The sequence below is a fragment of the Oryctolagus cuniculus genome, chromosome 18 (assembly GCF_964237555.1).
Source record: "Oryctolagus cuniculus chromosome 18, mOryCun1.1, whole genome shotgun sequence".
Lineage (NCBI taxonomy): Eukaryota > Metazoa > Chordata > Mammalia > Lagomorpha > Leporidae > Oryctolagus > Oryctolagus cuniculus.
Genome location: NC_091449.1, coordinates 56785618 through 56803585, shown reverse-complemented (window position 1 = coordinate 56803585; position 17968 = coordinate 56785618). Strand labels below are relative to the sequence as shown.

The following is a 17968-nucleotide window of genomic DNA, read 5'->3' as shown; positions in this document are numbered from 1 at the left end:
AAGGTGACAGTCGAGGCTGCGGGGTGGAGGCCTACCTTGTGCTGTGCAAAATTCCCTACAGGGCAGCAGGGTGGGGTCAGCAGGCTGAAATCGATGACGGAATCTCCCTCTTTGAATCTGTCCTGCACCCACGTTTCTCTGAGGCGGTGAGTCTCTGGACTTCTGGTGGCTTCACCTGAACATACGGCATGAAGCGGGGTTCTGTGGGTGCCAGTGGGCAGCACTCTGCCATTTGGAGACAAGTGTGTTTCCAGGCCCCACCCAGAAAGCAGAGCTGGTGCTGCAAGCCGGGAGATTCAGCTTTGTGGCCAGGTTCTTATCTACTTCCTTCACCAAGACCACATGACTTCAAAGTGTTTTTTTTTTTTTTTTTTTTTTTTTCCCCAAACACAGAACAATCTTTCCACCCAACACACCCAAAAAACCTCCATCAGCCAGGCCAACTTCTTATCAGTTTCTATTCTTGGGACCCAGTGGGAGGAAAGAACCGGTGGGGAAGACTTCTACAGTTCCTGCCAAGATCAGACGCTGGAGAACCACCAGCCTTTTGTGCAGCAGCTTAGGAGCTACGCTGGGCCTGAGCTCCTTGTCAAGAAGCAGTCCTATTACAAAGCTCACTCAGAATTCTAACTGCACTCCTAGCAGGTCTAGTTATGTAGGTACTAACCCCCTGGGGAATCCAGGGACTGCAGCATCCCCTTCTTGCCTCCCACAGCAAATGGGCCATGGGAGAGAGGAAGCTGGGTGGCAATGGTGTAGGTCCTAGAGAGTGTGGAGACAGGAGGACAGGCCAGTGCTAGGGGCCGGAGAGTCTGGCAACAAGGCATGTGGAGGAACGCTGGCCCTAGAGGCATATGTCACCAGGGAGTGGTAGAGCAGGACATGGTCCCAAAGCCCTGGGAAGAAACCAGTAATCTGTACTTTAGGAGCCAGGCTGTATTCACTCTTCATATACCGTAGCTTTAGCTTTCTTTTGTTCTCCCTTTATGTTTAGTAAGGTCGTTTGGAAAGGTTAACCTGTAGCAACCTGGAGAAGGTGTCAAAGTCCATGCTCTGACCAAAAGACGGATGCCACGCCCTGCCCCACTCTCCAGGTGTGAAGGTAGAGACCAGTGGAGTAAAAGGACGGAGGAGAGGCCAGAGTCAGGCCCTGCTCAGTTGCTGTGTCTTCTGGACATCTCCTCTCTCACAGAGTTCCAGTTAGAAGAGCAGTCAAGAGACTGTGGCCAGCCTGGTGCTGGCTGGTCCCTTCCAGTGCCAGCTCCACAGGTGGCTTTGGGAAGCAGCCCTGGCCTGACCTCCCCAGCACCCACTTGCCCTCATTTTTCTCTGGCTCTGGCTGAGCAGTCATCCTCTTCATGGAGGAGCTGCTAACACGCTGTGACCTACTCCGGCTGGGCCCTGGTTGCTAGGTAATCACTTTAGCACCTCTGGCAAGTGGCAAAATCAGCTGCTACGGAGAAGCCAAAGAGGATCTTCCCCTTGCACTGCCTCTATCCCTCCACAATGAGAGCAGCTGGGTTAGGGGAGGTCGGGGGTCCTTTCCAGTGAACCCATGCACCCTCAAGCAGTGACACATCCTCAGACATCTGGCCCATGTTAGAAGCTCTGTTCCTAGATGATCCAGCATAAGATGAACTACTGCACCTTTGGGGAACGTGAAGGAGAGGGATCCACGGCCCTCGGTCCGTTACAACGGCCTCCAGGGAGTGGGCTTTGTTGTTAGACTTTATCGTGTATCTTGGGCTACACAAGTTCTGCCAACACCGATGGTGCTGTCAGGGCCTGCGACTGTGCAGGGGTGACGCTGGTCTGGGAGCACATGGAGCCAACAGCCTGCTTTTATGTCCTTTGCCTTTCCTGGTGAGGCTGGGGCATCCTTACCCTGATGCATGCCCATAAGTTGACCTTTCACCGTGAACTAATGACTAATGCCAGAGGGCCTCAATGCCAGACTGGCTATGCTATTGCCAAGAATGCACCTTTGGGCAAACCATACTTCTCTGTGACTCAGGTCCTCTCTCCATGAAGTGCACATGATGATGCCTGTCCTATGAACCTCACACAGTTCCCAGTTCCTGTAAAGATTAAATAAGTGATTTCAGGCTGTGAAGTGCTACATACCCAAGGATTATCACTAAGAGTTGGGCTCACAGAGAAGAAGGAGGCAGGGACAAAAAGAGACACTATGGCCAAGCCTAAGGAAACAGGGAGTATGGCCCCAGCCTGGGAGACTTTAGAATCAGCCCCAAGGGGCTTGCATTGTGGCACGGTGGGTTAAGCTGCCATATCCCATAATGGAGCACTGGTTTGAAACCCAGATCCCTGCTAATGCATCTGGGAACGCAGTGGAAAATGGCCCAAGTACTTGAACCCCTGTCATCTATGTGGCAGACCTGGAAGGAGTTCCTGGCTCCTGGCTTTGGCCTGGCCCAGCCCTGACCACTGTGGCCATTTGAGGGTGAACCAACAGATGGAAGATTTTCTGTCTCTCCTTCTCTCTCTTTCAGTCTGCCTTTCAAATACATAAAATAAATCTTTTTTTTTTTTTTTTTGACAGGCAGAGTGGACAGTGAGAGAGAGAGAGACAGAGAGAAAGGTCTTCCTTTGCCGTTGGTTCACCCTCTAATGGCTGCCGCAGCCAGCGCACCACGCTGATCCAATGGCAGGAGCCAGGTACTTATCCTGGTCTCCCATGGAGTACAGGACCCAAGCACTTGGGCCATCCTCCACTGCACTCCCGGGCCACAGCAGAGAGCTGGCCTGGAAGAGGGGCAACCGGGACAGAATCCGGCGCCCCGACCGGGACTAGAACCCGGCGTGCCGGCGCCGCAAGGCAGAGGATTAGCCTAGTGAGCCACAGCACCGGCCCTAAAATAAATCTTAAAAAAAAAGCCAGCTTCAAGCAGAAACAGGCAGAGACTAGGGGCCTCTGGGTGCTGAGAGGAGAGGCAGGCAGGGCACTCTGATCAGTGTGGGCTGGCAGACAGCTCAAGAGAGAAGTGGCTGTCAGCTGAGGAGCAAGAGGAAAGATGCATGAGAGAGAGGGTCAGATGGGGCCCACCTCACTTCCTGAGAACCCAGTTCTCCTGTCTCCAGGTGGAAGTGCCCCAGAGCTGCCAAACCTCCAGTACTTTGTTTGCTGCCAACACCACACTCTCAAACAGCCCAGCCCTTCACGGGACAGCCTCCTCTTTCTGGACCAGCAGCCCAGCAAAGTGACTCACTCAAGAAAAGAAGCCTGGACAAGAATGAACTTGAGGGTTCTTGCTAAGTCAGAGGCTCAAAACCCAGAACACACTGCTAACCTATCACTACAACACGCCATTCCTGGGTATGCCAAGTGGGTCAAATATCTGTACCTTCACAAAGGGAGATGATAAGCAATGAGGCCAAAAGAGAGTTATTTTTTCACTTTTCTGTACCTGAACATGGCACCACTGCTCTAGGCATTTTCTTTCAAAGAAGAAGACACGGGGGCACAACTTTCCCATTAGGAAACCCCCTATACAATCCAGAAAGCACAGCCACCACTTGGAACAGCTGCATCCCTTAATAGAGTAACAGTTCAAGTCTCAGTTCCTCCAACTCCAATCTAGTTGCATGCTAATGCAATGATGGTTCAAGTACTTGGGTTCCCATCACCCATGTGGAAACCTTGTTGGCATTCCTGGCTCCTGGCATCAGCCTGGCCCAGCCCAGGCTATCACAGGCAGTTGGAAAATCAAGCCAGTGGACAGGATCTCTGTCTCTGCATCACTCTGCCTATCAAATAGATGAAAAAACTTAAAGAATAAAAAATCCAAATGATGGATGACAGTGGATGGAGACAGTCCCAAGGAAAAATCCAGACAGCTGGGTCAATGCCTCCTTTATTGACTTGTGCCTGGTGAGTGTCTTTCCCACCTCAGACAGACCCTTTCATAACAGCAGTTGCCACACAGATTGCCTTGGGCCATAAAAGAAACACTTGCCATAAACTGCCTGTGTCAGCTCTTTATCGCACAATCCAGGTAAAGAACAATTCCTTCCGGATGGGTAGCAAGGAGCTTCTTTCTGAAAAATTGCAAGAGTCCCCAGCCAAGTCAGACCACCTGAGTTCTTTTTTTTTTTTTTCTTTTTAAGATTTATTTATTTATTTAAAAGGCAGATATACAGAGAGAGAAGGGGAGAGGCAGACAGAGAGAGAAATCTTCCATCTACTGGTTCACTACCCAAATAGCCACAATGGCCAGGGCTGGACCAGCCAAAACCAAGAACCAGGAGCTTCCTCCAGGTCTCCCACACAGGTGCAGGGGCCCAATCACATGGGCCTTCCTCTGTTGCTTTCCCAGGAGCATTAGCAGGGAGCTGGATCAGAAATGGAGCAGCCGGGACCTGAACCAGTACCCATATGGGATGCTGGAACTGTAGGTGAAGGGTCACCTTCTATGCCACAGTGCTGGCTTCCCACTTGGGCTCTTGCCTCAATCCATATACTGGTTTGGGGATCTTGGCCATGCTTCTCAACTTCCTGATCTGTAAATGAAATGACTCAATGATTCTAACTTCTGGTTTACATTCTACCATTGTTTTTTAACATTGATTTATTATTTATTTGAAAGATAGTATGTCAGTGAGGAGAAACACACACACACACACACACACACACACACACACACAGATAGAGAGAGAAATATCTGCTATCTACTGGTTCACTCCCCAAATGACCACAACAGATAGGTCTGAGCCAGGAACTCCATCCTAGTTTCCCACATGAGAGTCAGAGACCCAAGTTCTTGGGCCACAATCTGCTGCTTTCCCAGGTGCATCAGCAAGAAGCCGGATTGGAAGCAGAGCAGCCAGGATAGTCAGTGCTCTGATATGGGTTGCTGGCACTGCAAATGGCAGCTTCACCTGCTGTGCCACAATGCTGGCCCCCTAGCATTCAGTTTTTCACAGGTAAAATGAGCACACGGTGGTTGTCTTGGTGTTTCTGACATATAAATAAGGCTGCTGAACCACCACAAGGTCTCCATGGGTCCAAATACATGTGTGGCACTGCCTTGATACCTTGTAGTGGATGACAATCCATTCTTCCTTTGGACAACCACTTCTCCCCCAAATTTCCTTCTCTGTGCTACATAACCCTGGCCTAGCCAATCAGGATCAAAAGTTCACAGCCACAGAGCTTGGGCAAGGGCAGGACATGGGTACCAATTCAGAATGAACCCAGGGTTTTTTTGTGTGAGAATCCTGAGAAGAGAAGCTGTGAGGACAGTGGCTTGTACTGCAGACAGGTGCCTCCTATCAGATGGGAAACAAAAGTGGCACCATCTTCCCTGAATGCCAGTTTTAACATTTATAACCGAAGAAGTCCCATTGATACAACCTCATACACATGTATAACCATCTTCCATTTCATTCAAAAGAACTTTAAAAAACCCCTTACCACATCACTTGCCATCTGATACAAAAGAGCTATGCAGGACTTACATTTAAAACCCCCATCCTAGGGCTGGTGCTGTTGCATAGTGGGTAAGGCACCCTATATGGACACTGTTTCAAGTCCTGGCTGCTCTACTTCCAATTCAGCTACCTGCTAATGCACCTGGGAAAGCAGAGGGAGATGGCCCAAGTACTTGGGCTCCTGCATCCATGTGGGAGACCCAGAGGAAACTCCTGGCTCCTGGCTTCAGACTGGGCCAGCTCCGGCCATTGCAACCATTTGTGGAGTGAACCAGTGGATGGAAGATCTCTCTCTTTGCCTCTCCTTCCTTCTTTCTCTGTAACTCTGCCTTTTAAATAAATAAGTAAATCTTTTTAAAAATTAAAAAAATAAAACCCCAATCTTGACATGTCAACCCAGCTCAGAGGTCCACAAGAACAGAAGTGGCCTGTGCACTGACATTCTGGGATTCCTGGCAGTGGCTCAGTTCTGGCCAGAACCCAAGTACTTTTCCAGCTAGGGGCACTGCCCAGTCATGCAGACGGTGAGGGTGGCTTGGGGTCAGCACTGCCCACTGCCAGAGTTCCCCAGGCACTGCGGAAACTCAGCATGGGAGCGGGCTATGCCTTTTGCTGTCCAGCCATGCTCTGAACCAGGGGTCAGGGAAAAGAACAGCATCCTGGACATGGAATGTGCATACGTGGAAGTCTGGACCCTACCAGGTTCCACTCCTCTTCTTGCAATGGGTTTTAGGGGGAAGACTTTCCGAAACTATTTCTCAAACTGTAAGAGTCATTTCTGGCTTTTTCAAATCATGCTGGATACCTGCTGGGACACCAGACCCAATTGGTATCAGAATATGGGGTGCCATTTATATTATCACGTGCTTATTAATAAATTCTCAATATTAATAAGCCTTTGTAGGTTCTTGCTTAATATTCAGAGAAGAATTCTGAATACTGGCATAAATGAACGAGGCAGTGTGGTAAGTTTTTTAGGTTTTATTCAGTGGGAGAAATGCATAGGAGAGTGAGGGACCTATCTAAAAGAGAGAGGAAATCTGGATTTATACCGAGTACCAGGAGCCAGCCACGTGAAGGAGCATGTAGGCCATGAAGCATGGAGCACGCAAAAGGGCCAGAAAGGGCTGGGCCCACAGTGTCCCAGGCCTTTAATCCACTTCCAAAGGGGAATGGTTAATTAGCCTGATTGGTCGGTGGGCACACAGGTATGGCCAGGTAGGGGCATGAGGTCACACAGGGGCGTGGTGAAGAGGTAGTCTTCCAGCTCACAAACCTAATTAATTCTATCCTCTATGCCTGCCTACAACACAATAATCCCACAAACTTCTGGATAGTCTCCCTTACATGAGGGACCTTAGAGGGACGCCAAAACACCTCAGACTCAACCGGCCTTGAACCAAACTCATGCATAACCTGTGCCCCCAAACTCCTCTTTCTATATTCCCAGTTTCTGGGAAAACGACCACCATCCATCAAAGCCCAAAACCTAAAGTCATTCTTGATTCTCCTTGGCAACCTCCCACAGCCCATCTACTATTAGCCTAGCTGGTTCTTATACCTAAAATCCCTCTCAAATCCTTCTATTTCTCTCCATGTCTACAACTATCAGTTCTATCCAAGGAACCATTGTGGCCTACAGTAGCCTCCTAACTACTAACTACTACTGCCACAGATCTACTAAAGAGACCCCTTCAATTCCTTCTCCACAGGAAAGCACAACTGATCTTCACAAATGCAAATTTCTTCCGACCTCCCTTTCCAACTCCCCCAGCAAAACAGGCACATCTTCTAGTGCTGGGGGGCCAAGGGTGGCTGGCTGACAGACTGACAAGTCTGACTGGCTGAGGAGCTGGCTAACAGGAAAAGTCTGGGAGCTGCCACTCAGCCAGAGCCCTTGTCCCACTCCTGGGGTGGCTTCAAACTCCTGGGTCAGGCTCAGAATCAGCCTGGCCTTGCCAACACTGCATCTCAGCACAGGCCTCATCTGACCCCAGATGGGAAAGGAAGCTGGTGGCCTGGCCAGGCCAGGGAAACCCAGCTGGGCTGGAGCCAAGGGCTGTGCATTTGAGGAGGGAGAAATGATAGCAAGAGCAGCACAGGAGACTGTCAGAGCCTGTGGGGCCGCCTGGAGAAGACAGCTGTCGGGAGTACAAACTCCAGGAGCCTATCTCTGCACTGTTATCAGGCTGACCCCTGGCAGCCTTGAGGCCTGTGAGAACAAACAGTCATTAACAAGCCGCCCACACTTCCTGCAAGCACAATCCTGTGACCAGCCCAGTCCAGCGGAGGCTGCTGGAAAGCTGGGCCTTCCTCCCCGCCAGGGTAGGGCCTGGGGCCCTGTCCCTTGGCCAGACCCCTCTATCCTGCCCTCCTCCTTGGACAAGACTCAAGAAACCCTTTGCTGTATTCAAACTGGTCTCCTTGAGGTCCCCAAACAACTCCTGCCTTCCCAGTTCAGGTTTTATAAGCAGCCTTCTAATTGACTGGGAGGTGCCACCAAGCCGGCCCCCAGACAGGTTCTCCACCCCTAGCAAATGTTTGTCATGTGACATCGCTGTGACTGTGTGTCCAGCCTGTGACTCCACCTTCCACCCTGGCTTTGGATAAAATTTGGCTAGAGCAGAGGGCAGGGTGCGGAGAAGTAGGGGGAATTTGGAACAGAAACACAGAGGGACCTTATTAATAGTCCCCCCAGGGCTTAATCAGTGACCAGGGTTAAGATGAGAGGAATGAGAGACCAGACAGGTTTTTCTGCCTGCACTCAGGACATAGCCAGATTTAAAGGTGGGAGGTGGAGATGAAGAACCACTGAAAATGGGGGTTAAGTTTCCTGGGTTGCCAAGAGCCTAGGCTCTCCAAGGAGATGATGGAGCAGGCTGGCTGCTGTTTCAGTCAAGTAAGTTAAGAAGGGTCAAAGCAATTTCCAGCTCTGGACCCCATGCTGGCATCCTGGACCCCCAACACTATGTGGCACGTCTCTGTCAAACAGAGGGTTTGAGAGCAAATCCCTGAACAGACCTTCAAATTCTTTATTCACAGATGAGGACTCTGAGGAGGCCCAGAGAGGAGCAGCAGCTTGCCCTGAGACACACAGCACTGAGCCCCACCACACTGAGCCTGGACAATAAAAACCATCAGACCCCTTAGCCCTGAGCAACCAGCTGTTTCCCCTTTGGAAGGGCCAAACAGCCATGCCCTGAGGCTCTTGGGCTCTTAAACAGCCCACCTGGACCTCCAGAGCTGCCAACAGAGAGCCTACAGGTTCTCTCCCTGCTAGAAGGATGAATGGCAAAGCAAGCTGATAAGATTCAGGAGGGGCAGGAATTAGTAGGACAGTACAGATGCAGGAGACAGAGTTCCTCCAAAATCTTTACCTAGGCTTGAAGGGGGGGAAGCAGACAGACAGCTGCGCATTCTCTTTGGAAAGCGACAGAAATGCCACTTGAGAAATTAAAACTCGGGAACGTCACTGTGGTGCAGCAGGCTAAGCTGCTGCCTGCAAAGCCAGCATTTCCTCTCTGAGCCATGGAACACTGGTGGAGTCCTTGCTACCCCACTTTCGATCTAGCTTCCTGCTAATGTGCCTGGGAAAGCAGAGAATGGCCCAAAAACTTGGGCCTCTGCCCCTAATGTGGGAAACCAGATGGCGTTCCAGACTTCCGGCTTTAGCCTGGGCCAGCCCTAGCTATTGCAGCCATTTGGGGAAACAATCAGCAGACAGAAGATATCTCTCTCTCTGTTTTTTCCCTTCAAATAACTAAGTAATAAATTTTTTTTAGCAAAAACTCATATTCATTCTACAAGCTTGTCCACTGTTGGTCTGGTGTCAACTGTAAATTGCTTTTCAGGCACTAAGGAAATTCCCTCATTAAACTGTTACCACTTTGGCCTCAGGTTGAAACTCCTTGACACAAGCTATTTACAGCCCTCGGGTACCATGCACTTAGCCCATACCTGGGCCAAGTTAGAGCCCCAGGAACCAGCCAGAGGCTAAACAGCCCTCCCACCCCACCCCACCCCCACGGAAACTCCCTTGTGGTCTGGCAACTGAAACCCAGAACTCACACTGTCCCCTTGGGAATCCAAGAGAGACAGAAATGGCAGTGAGAGGCTTTCAGGGGCACTCTCCCCGCCCACCCTCATCATGACCTTTCCCACCCAGTGACCTATGCTTGCTGTCTGTTTTCTTGCACAGTCCGAGGACTCCACACACGCCCATAGCAGCTTTCATTTCCTCTTGCCACCCTGATTCCAACTCACCATCCACAAAGGACCAACATTTTGTCTTGAACTGAACTTGGATGGGAATGAGGGTTGGAAGGATCCCACTAATGGGGCAGTGGAGGCTCAACATTCTGCCAATGTCCCTTTCAAACTCAAGAGAACCTTGCAAAGGCAGGAGGGAGTCGGAGTGGAGGAGGTCACACGGAATAGAGTGGCCAGGGTGACAAAAACAGGAAGACCTCCATCATACCCTGGCAGTTCCCTTACTGTGTCTCTTCCCACAATCCACCTCTCACCCTCCCCTCTTCACTGCCAGCCACATCCCTTCCAAATTCCCTTTAGGCACAAAAATAAATAACTTGTTGATTTTTCCTCACCAGAGCAGTTCCCTCCAGACCAATTAGCTATTTGCATCTGTGGCTGATCTGCTTCCTCTGAAAGCTGCTGACCGGCTGAGGCCAGGAGGTTGCTGCCTGCCAGCAGGCCCAGGACCTCCCACCTGAAGGATTCAGGAGAGAAAAGGCAGAGCAGGGAAAGGCCTGCCCCTGGGTCTGGTCGTGCCCAGCAACTCAGGGTCCCTGGAGCCGCCCAGTGCCATTCTTTCAGAAGCAGGAAAGGCCTCTTTGAAGTCCTCCAGCCCTAATCACACAGACGTGGGGCTGCCTTCTGTGTCCTTTGGTGTGCCCTCAACCTGTTCCTAGACAGGAAGAGGAGGAAGAGACAAGGGAAGAGGCTGCTATCATGTCAAAGGCCATAACCCAGCAGAGGTGAAAAAGAAAGGACAGCTAGGTGAGGTGAAGGATGTCTCCAGGGCAGGAGACCAGGTCCTGCGGGCTCCGCTCCCCTCAGCAGAAGTCACCACTATGTCTGGGCTTCCTCATGTGCAGAGGGTCACAACCCCCGAAGGAAGGAGTTGGCTGGAGGACTCCATTATGTTTCTCAAAACCCTGTTACCATAACTACGTGTCTTGTGTTAACATTATTGTTGTACACATAAAAATTTAGGGACAGGCCTTTGCTACAGCAGCTGGGTCGATCACTTGGTACGGCCTCATCCCATATCGGAGTGTCTGGGTTTTGAGTCCTAGCTGTTTCTGATCCAGCTTCCTGCTACTTCACACCCTTGGATGCAGTAGGTGATCGCTCAAGTACCTGGGTCCCTGCCACCCAAGTGAAAAATTGAGCTCCAGGCTCCTAGGTTTGACCTGGCCTAGTTCCAGCTGTTGTAGCCATTTGGGGCATGAATCAGTGGATTTAAAGATCTCTTTTTGTCTGTCTGACTGTCTTGTCTGTCTCTCTGCCTTTCAAATAAATTAAAAAAGATAACTCCAAAAAATTTTAGCATCCATATCAAAATAAAGAAAAATTAGAATTTTTTTCTCTAGATAAACCTCGTCCACCTTATTGCAACATGGTAATATCTACTGTGCTAAGAGAGGGTAACATTAAATCTATCTGAATTGAGGCAAGCAGTCCTCTTCATTCCAGGCAGATGACCTCTGCTCTGAGAAGCTTTGGGGAGAAAGTTCCCTTCCTCCCACTCATTCCTGGAGGAGGAAACTTCCCCGGTTCACAGCTAGAAAGCTGGGATGGCCCACAGGCCAGTCTGTGCCCTGCAGCCCAAGAGAGATCAGAATGGCAACATATGTTTCACTTAGAATATGTTACAATTACAACAAAGATTTATAAATAAGCAACAATAAGTACTTGAAAATGGCTGGTTAGGGACACAGGCAGGCGTCCCTGGTGTGTGCAGCACAATTGGAGGAAAAGCCTGTCTTCCCCAGAGAGCAGGCAAAGTTCAGACCCTCTCCTTGCAAAACGTCACTGCCCACTTAATAGTTAGCCAGGACTTACTGTTAACAAGCACTCTGTGCAGAGAGGGAGAAAAAACCCAGGTCCCCAGTGAGCTGAGCCAGGACTTTTAGCTGTTTTGGGTTTGCTTATGTGGGGAACACTGGGGAGGGAGAGAAGCTGGAGCTTAGAAACTGAGAGAAGGGAAAGGAAGGGCAGGGCCATCCTGGGCCAAAGCAGGGAGGGGAGAGATGCAAAAGCACTGGGCGGTCCACAAAGCCCCAGCTACTCTCAGGATGTAGAGGGACTCCGTGGCTTGCGGCTCCACCTCCTCAGGCAGCTGAGGGTCAGGGTCAAGAGCTCACCAGGGTTCTGGTGTGCTGTGGAGATTATACTCAACTCCTCCAAAAGCAAGGGAATGCCATCCTCTCCTGCAAACTCTTCCTCCTCCTGACTGCCCCTCTTCTTCTTCTTTTTTAAGATTTGTTTATTTATTTGAAAGTCAGAGGCAGCCGGGACTCAAACCAGCACCCCTCTTTTCCATTTCTACTGCCAAGTTCCAGCCTTCATTACATCCTACCTGGACCCTACCTAGTTTTCTGTGTCCTCCCTTCCTTCTCTCTTTGTCCCCTTATGACCCTGCCACACCCTGCTGCATACTACTCTGCCTTGCCCAGTTTGGAAACTTGTCACACTAAGTACTCATCACCTTCCACCACCTGCCAACTCAAATCCTTGTCTAGCACCTTGCTGGCTGACCTCTTCCAGCATGCTTTTTCTGTTTTCTGAGCACTTTCGCTTTTGAACACAGCTCAGCGGGCTGCCTACCATGCCACCAGCACTTTTCTTTCCAAAGGAGGGAACATGGTCCAGATTGGGCCAACCAGACATTTTTCCTCCCTGGGATGTAAATCCCAGGTGGTAGTGACAAAATTACTGCATACAGCCAGGGCCTGGTAACTGTGACACCTGCACTGGCCTTTTGCTCCTGTCACATCCACTCTGAGACCCAGGAAGGGACCTGGGTCCCATATCATCCATCTGATTCTGTAGTTCTCACAGCTTCACAGGGAAGGGTTTTTTTTTTTTTTTTTTTTTTTTTTTTTTTAAGATTTAGTCCTTTATTTGAAAGGCAAAGTAATAGAGAGGCAGGGGCGGAAAGAAAGAGGGAGGGAAAGATCTTCCATCTGCTGGGTCACTCCCCAAATGTCCACAAAAGCCAGGACTAGCCAGGCTGAAGCCAGGAGCCAGGAACTTCATTCGGGTCTCTCATGTGGGTACAGGGGCTTAAGTACTTGGGTCATCTTCTGTTGCTTTCCCAGGCCTATTAGCAGGGAGATGGATTGGAAGTGGAACAGCCAGGACTCAAACCAGTGCCCATATGGGATGCCAGCTCTGCAGGCTGTTGCTTAAACTACTGTACCACTACACCAGCCCCCTCCAAGGACGTCTTCTGCTGCCAAAATCTGAGCAACGCTTTGCTTATACTGGAGCTCGGAAAACAATACACCAAAGTGAAGATCTCAGAAGTAATGTCTGAGGCTGGCGCTGTGGCATAGTGGGTAAAGCCGCCACTTGCAGTGCTAGCATCCCATATGGGTGCCGGTTCAGGTCCTGGATGCTCCACTTCCAATCCAGCTCTTTTCTGTGGCCTGGAAAAGCAGTAGAAGATGGCCCAAGTCCTTGGACCCCTGCACCCACATGGGAGACCCAGAGGATGCTCCTGGCTTTGGCCCAGTGCAGCTCCAGCCGTTGAGGCCAATTGAGGAGTGAACCAGCAGATGGAAGACCTCTCTCTCTCTCTCTCTGCCTCTCCTTCTCTCTCTGTGTAGCTCTTTCAAATAAATAAATATTTAAAAAAAAAAAGAAGAAGAAGAAGAAGAAGCAACGTCAGAAGTGAAGTTCCTCTCTGATTTTCTGTTGTCTCCTTTTCCCCTTTTCCCCTCAAGGCAAGCCATAGAAATGAGCTTTCTTCTTCCCCCAAGGTGGGGCATAAAAACTAGGACTCCCTTGGAGCCAGTCCTGTGACACAGTGTGTTAGGCCATTCCTGCAGCACAGGCATTCCATACAGTTTAAGTCCTGGCTGCTCTATTTTTGATCCAGCTCCCTACTGGTGCACCTGGGAAAGCAGCAGCAGATAACCCAAATACTTAAGTCCCTGCCACCCACATGGGAGACCAGTATGGAGCTCTTGGCTCCTGGCTTCAACCTGGCCCAACCCTGGCCACTGTGGCCATTAGGAGAGTGAACCAGCAGATGGAAAATCACTACCTCCCCCCAACTTCCTACCACCCTGTAATTCTGCCTTTTAAATAATAAGCAAATCTAAAAAAAAAAAAAAAAAAAAGGAACAAAAGACCTGAGTTTGAATCACAGATTCTCCAACTTGACTTTGGGCAAGCCTGGTAAGTTTAGTACATCTCATCTTTCATCTCTGAATCAGGGACAATGCTGCCAATCTTTCAATGTCACTGTGTGAATTTGCTAACACATGAGAACATCTAGTGGCACAATTCCTGGCTAGCAGAAGGCACTCAATGAATGGCAGCCATTATTCAAGATATCAGTAGCAACTGGTTTAGCAGACGCTTGGCTGGAGGGTTGGAATTGGAAGTCCTGGTGCTGCTGTGAGACTCACAGCGAACCTCTCTGTTCCTTAGGAATCCTTCCTGGGTATATTATCTGCCTCATAAACCTGTGATTGGCCTGTAAAACAACAGATGGGAGATGCTTTGCAAAGCACAGTAAGTGATTCCTCCTCCGTGTGTAAACCTCAGATCCTTGAGCTCCTGTTTAGTGTACAGGGACGGCAGGACTTCACCCCCAGTGACCCCAAGCCACTCAGTCTGGGAGACACAGGCCCGGGAGGGCTTCCTCAGCATCTGCCTCACTTTGTGCATGCAGCCATCCTTTTCCAAAGTCATGGCTTCTTAATGTCCTGTTTGGTCATGCGGTCTTCTTTCAAATAACCATGACAACACAGTGCTTATAGTAGGACTGCTGGCCCAGGTACCACATGTCTTTTTTTTTTTTTTTTTTTTTGAAGGTTTTTATTTAATGAATACAAATTTTCATATGTGCAGCTTTTAGGGATTTAGTGTTTCTTCCCCCCATTCCCGCCCTCCCAACATGTCTTCCTCTCATTATAACAACAACCCTGAGCAGCATCAGCATGGGAAAAAAACAAAGCCCAAACCTATGCAGTTACCAGAATAAGACTGACTGGGAAGAAGTAAGGCAGAAGGAGGCCTCTCGTAAGACTTAACATCTGGGGCAGGTGTTTGGCACAGCAGTTAAGACAGTGCTTGGGACACCCATATCCCCTTCGAGTGCCCAGGTTCAAATCCTTGCTATGCTCCCAACTTCAGCTTCCTGCTAATGCACACCCTAAGAAAGCAGATGATGGTTTAAGTGCTTGGGTCTCTACAACTCACGTGGGAGACCTAGACTGAGTTCCTAGCTCCTGGCTTTGGCCTGGCCTAGACTAGACCTGGCTATTGTGGGCACTTGGGGAGTGAACCAGTGGATGGATCATCTCTCTTTTTCTCTCTACCTTTCAAATAAAATGGGAAGAAAAAAAAAAGACTTTACATCTGCCTGCATTAACTTCCCAAGCAACTGTAATAGGCTCAGCGAGTACTTCTCGAAGCGTTAGCCTCAAGGAGCTGGACAGGGATGCCAATTCCAGGCGCCACTCAGACTGATCAATCAGAAAATTCTGGGAATGGGGCCCAGCAATCTGTGCCTTAATGAGCTCCCTAGGGGATTCTGATGCCTGGTCAAGTGTGAAGAACCCTGCCCGAAATTTTTAACCGTGAGACCCTCTGCTTTAGCTCCAGCATTTACTGAACACCAACCATGTGCCAAGTTCTGAGCTAGTCAGTGGTATTTCAGAAATGAACACACATTTGAACACTATCCACATCTAACACACATTTGAACACTATCCACATCTAACAGGGTGGAAATCAAGCAGATACTAACAGATACTAACCAGACAAGGCAGAATGTGGTACAGAATGACACAAGGGAACCCGTTTTCCACCCCTCTCCCCAGGCCCTACTCCTCAGATCTCGAGGCTTGGCTTGCAGCAGAGAGGCCAATGCTCCCATGCAGTCACACTGAGTGGTCCTTAGGAGCTTTGAAGTGGGCCCTATCTGAGACTTTGGCTCCAAAAGTTCCCTGGGGCCCCTCTGCATGCCACAGCCCATCATAAGGATACGCTCCAGGACAGGGTCACTCCCACAGGCCTCCAGCAGGCTTGTACTCCAGTGTGCAGATGCCGACATAAACACTAGCACAGACACTTGGCCCCCCGGCCTCTCTACTATCTCAAGTTACAAGGCTAAAAGCATCGTAGCTACAGTCACAGAGGAGGAGTGGGCGGGGGTCCCGAAGCCGGGAACCATCTGGTTCAGATCAAGATTGCTCATCCGGGACCCCACTGAACTCCCAGAGCATCCCCTCTCTCCCTGATAGTTCATAGGTTTCTCTGCCTTCCTTCCCCTCCTTCCCACTGGGAAACAGGAGATTGGGATAGAAGGAGCCACAAACAAAAAATCCACTGAAAGAAGATGACAAAACACAAAGCTGAATTATACAAGCAAGTCCGTGCCAACTCTCAGAGCCTTTGTTCCCTCTTCCCATCACATCCTGAGCACCACGACTAAACTTGAGCTCACCACCCACAGACATGTGCTTCCAGCACCCAGAGCTCAGAGCACCCAGCAGGCATCCCTCTCTGAAAGGGCGACCCCCTCCAAAGTCAGCAGTAGAAGCAAGATGAGGCACAGGAGTGTGCTCTCCCAGACTCCTCTTATGCCACCATCTCCTTAAAGACAGGCACCAGTGCCTTCCATTTCAACGGGACTGCAGAGCTCATCTGGCCTAAGAGGAAAGGATGGCCAACCAGCTTCTCCACATCTGTCCCAAAGACAAGGCTGGGCTGTGAGTTACTGGCTGGGAATGGCTGTTTCCTGCGATCCTGGAGTACCCTCAACCCCCTCTGCAGCTCTGGGTGAATGGGCTGCAGGTCTATTTCCACCACCAGCACCTCTCCATCCTCACTCCCCAAAACACCAGCTGAAGCTGTTCTCTAGTCCTGCATGCCGCTGGAAAGCAAGATGGGAGACGAATGCAGCTGGCCAGAGACAGAAATCGAAAGGCTAACTTGAATGAGCAAGCAAGCAATGGGAAGGGGGTGTTTCCTTTACAGGCAGAGAGGGCCAAAAGTGGAACCCGGGGAGAAGAGGGAGAAATAGAAGTGGTAGGAAGCTAATGGGGAGACAGTCTGGGCTGCGGCAGGGGCTGGGAAGTTTAGTACAGGCACAGAGGAATGACTGGAGGGAACAAACAACTCTTCCATTGCAAGGCATGGAAGGAACAGGAGAGACCAGGCTCAGCCCAGCTTCCATAAGACTGGCGCATTGACCAAGTTTCTGGCTTGCACTGTTGCCTTCAAAGTGAGAAAGAGGTCAAGCTATTAGGTCTTATTAGAAAGAACTGGGCCACTGAGGGTGAAGAGGGCAGTGCCATGTGGGGAAAGGGGACGAGCAGAGAGGCGCTGATGGAGCAGCCAGCCTCTGGCCAAGAGGAGCCGGGCCGGGGTCCCCAGGTAGGGCAGAGGCCGGAACCCCTCGGAGCTGGGGGTACTAACTAGGTAGCGGACTGGAAGTCGGACCAGGAGCAGAAGCTCTTCAAGGCAAAGGGCTGGGGGCTGCCGGCACGGAGTGCAACAGAAGCGCCAGGGAGGCTGGAGCGGCATGCTGTGCAGGAGCAGAAGGCGGGGATCCGGACTGAGGCCAACGCAAGCGGACCCCCGCCCACACGGAGGAGTCCAGCGCCCCGACCCGGGGGAAGTTGTCGGGCTGCACCGGACCGGACCAGGCTGGGCCGCCGGGCCGAGCCAGCTGCCCGCGCAGAGGAGGTCTGGGGCAGCTAGGGGCCCGGGGCGTCTCGCATCCCGCCCGCCTTCATCCCGCCCGCGCACCTCAGTCAGCATCGGGCGCCGCGCGGGCCATGCTCGCCGCTCCTGCCGCCGCCTCCGCCCGTGTAGAAAGCCGCCGCCGCCGCCGCCGCCAGCGTCCGGACCCGTTAGCTCCGCGGCTCTCTCGTCCGCCAGCCGCGGGCCAGTCCCGCCCTCGCCCGGCCCAGCCCAGCCCAGCCCAGCCCTCCCCGAGAGCTGCTGCCGCCGCCTCAGCCCAGCCCCTCCCCCCACCCCTGCCCAGCTCGAAGGAAGGGTGGGGGAAGGGGGGCGACTGCCCCCTCCCCATTCACATCCTCCCAGCCTCTCCCCTCCCACCCCTCCCGCGCGCGCTTCGGCATGCTGGGACATGGAGTCCGGCTGGCCCCGGACCGCCAGGGGCGCCGCGCACATGGGACTACCACTCCCATCAGGCAGCACGCGCGCCCCGGGAACTGTGGGCTTTGTAGTTGGGCCGGGGTACAGGGGGGGGTCCAGGCGCAGGGAGGGAGGGGGAGGGTGCAGGCAGTCGCCG

At 51.3% G+C, this 17968-nt stretch overlaps 1 protein-coding gene across 2 annotated transcripts in view; it reads right to left on the bottom strand.

Annotated features, from left to right (window-relative positions):
• The window catches only part of ST3GAL2 (ST3 beta-galactoside alpha-2,3-sialyltransferase 2), a 51381-nt gene extending 33701 nt beyond the window's left edge, over nt 1-17680 (bottom strand). Inside the window, exon 1 of one of the 2 annotated variants that reach the window (XM_002711715.5) lies at nt 17461-17680. The gene's annotated coding sequence lies outside the window, so the exon portion shown is untranslated. Of the gene's footprint in view, nt 1-35; nt 13824-17460 lie in introns of those variants that run through there. The other variant, XM_017342358.3, reaches the window with a different exon arrangement.
• Nucleotides 17681-17968: the final 288 nt, after the last annotated feature.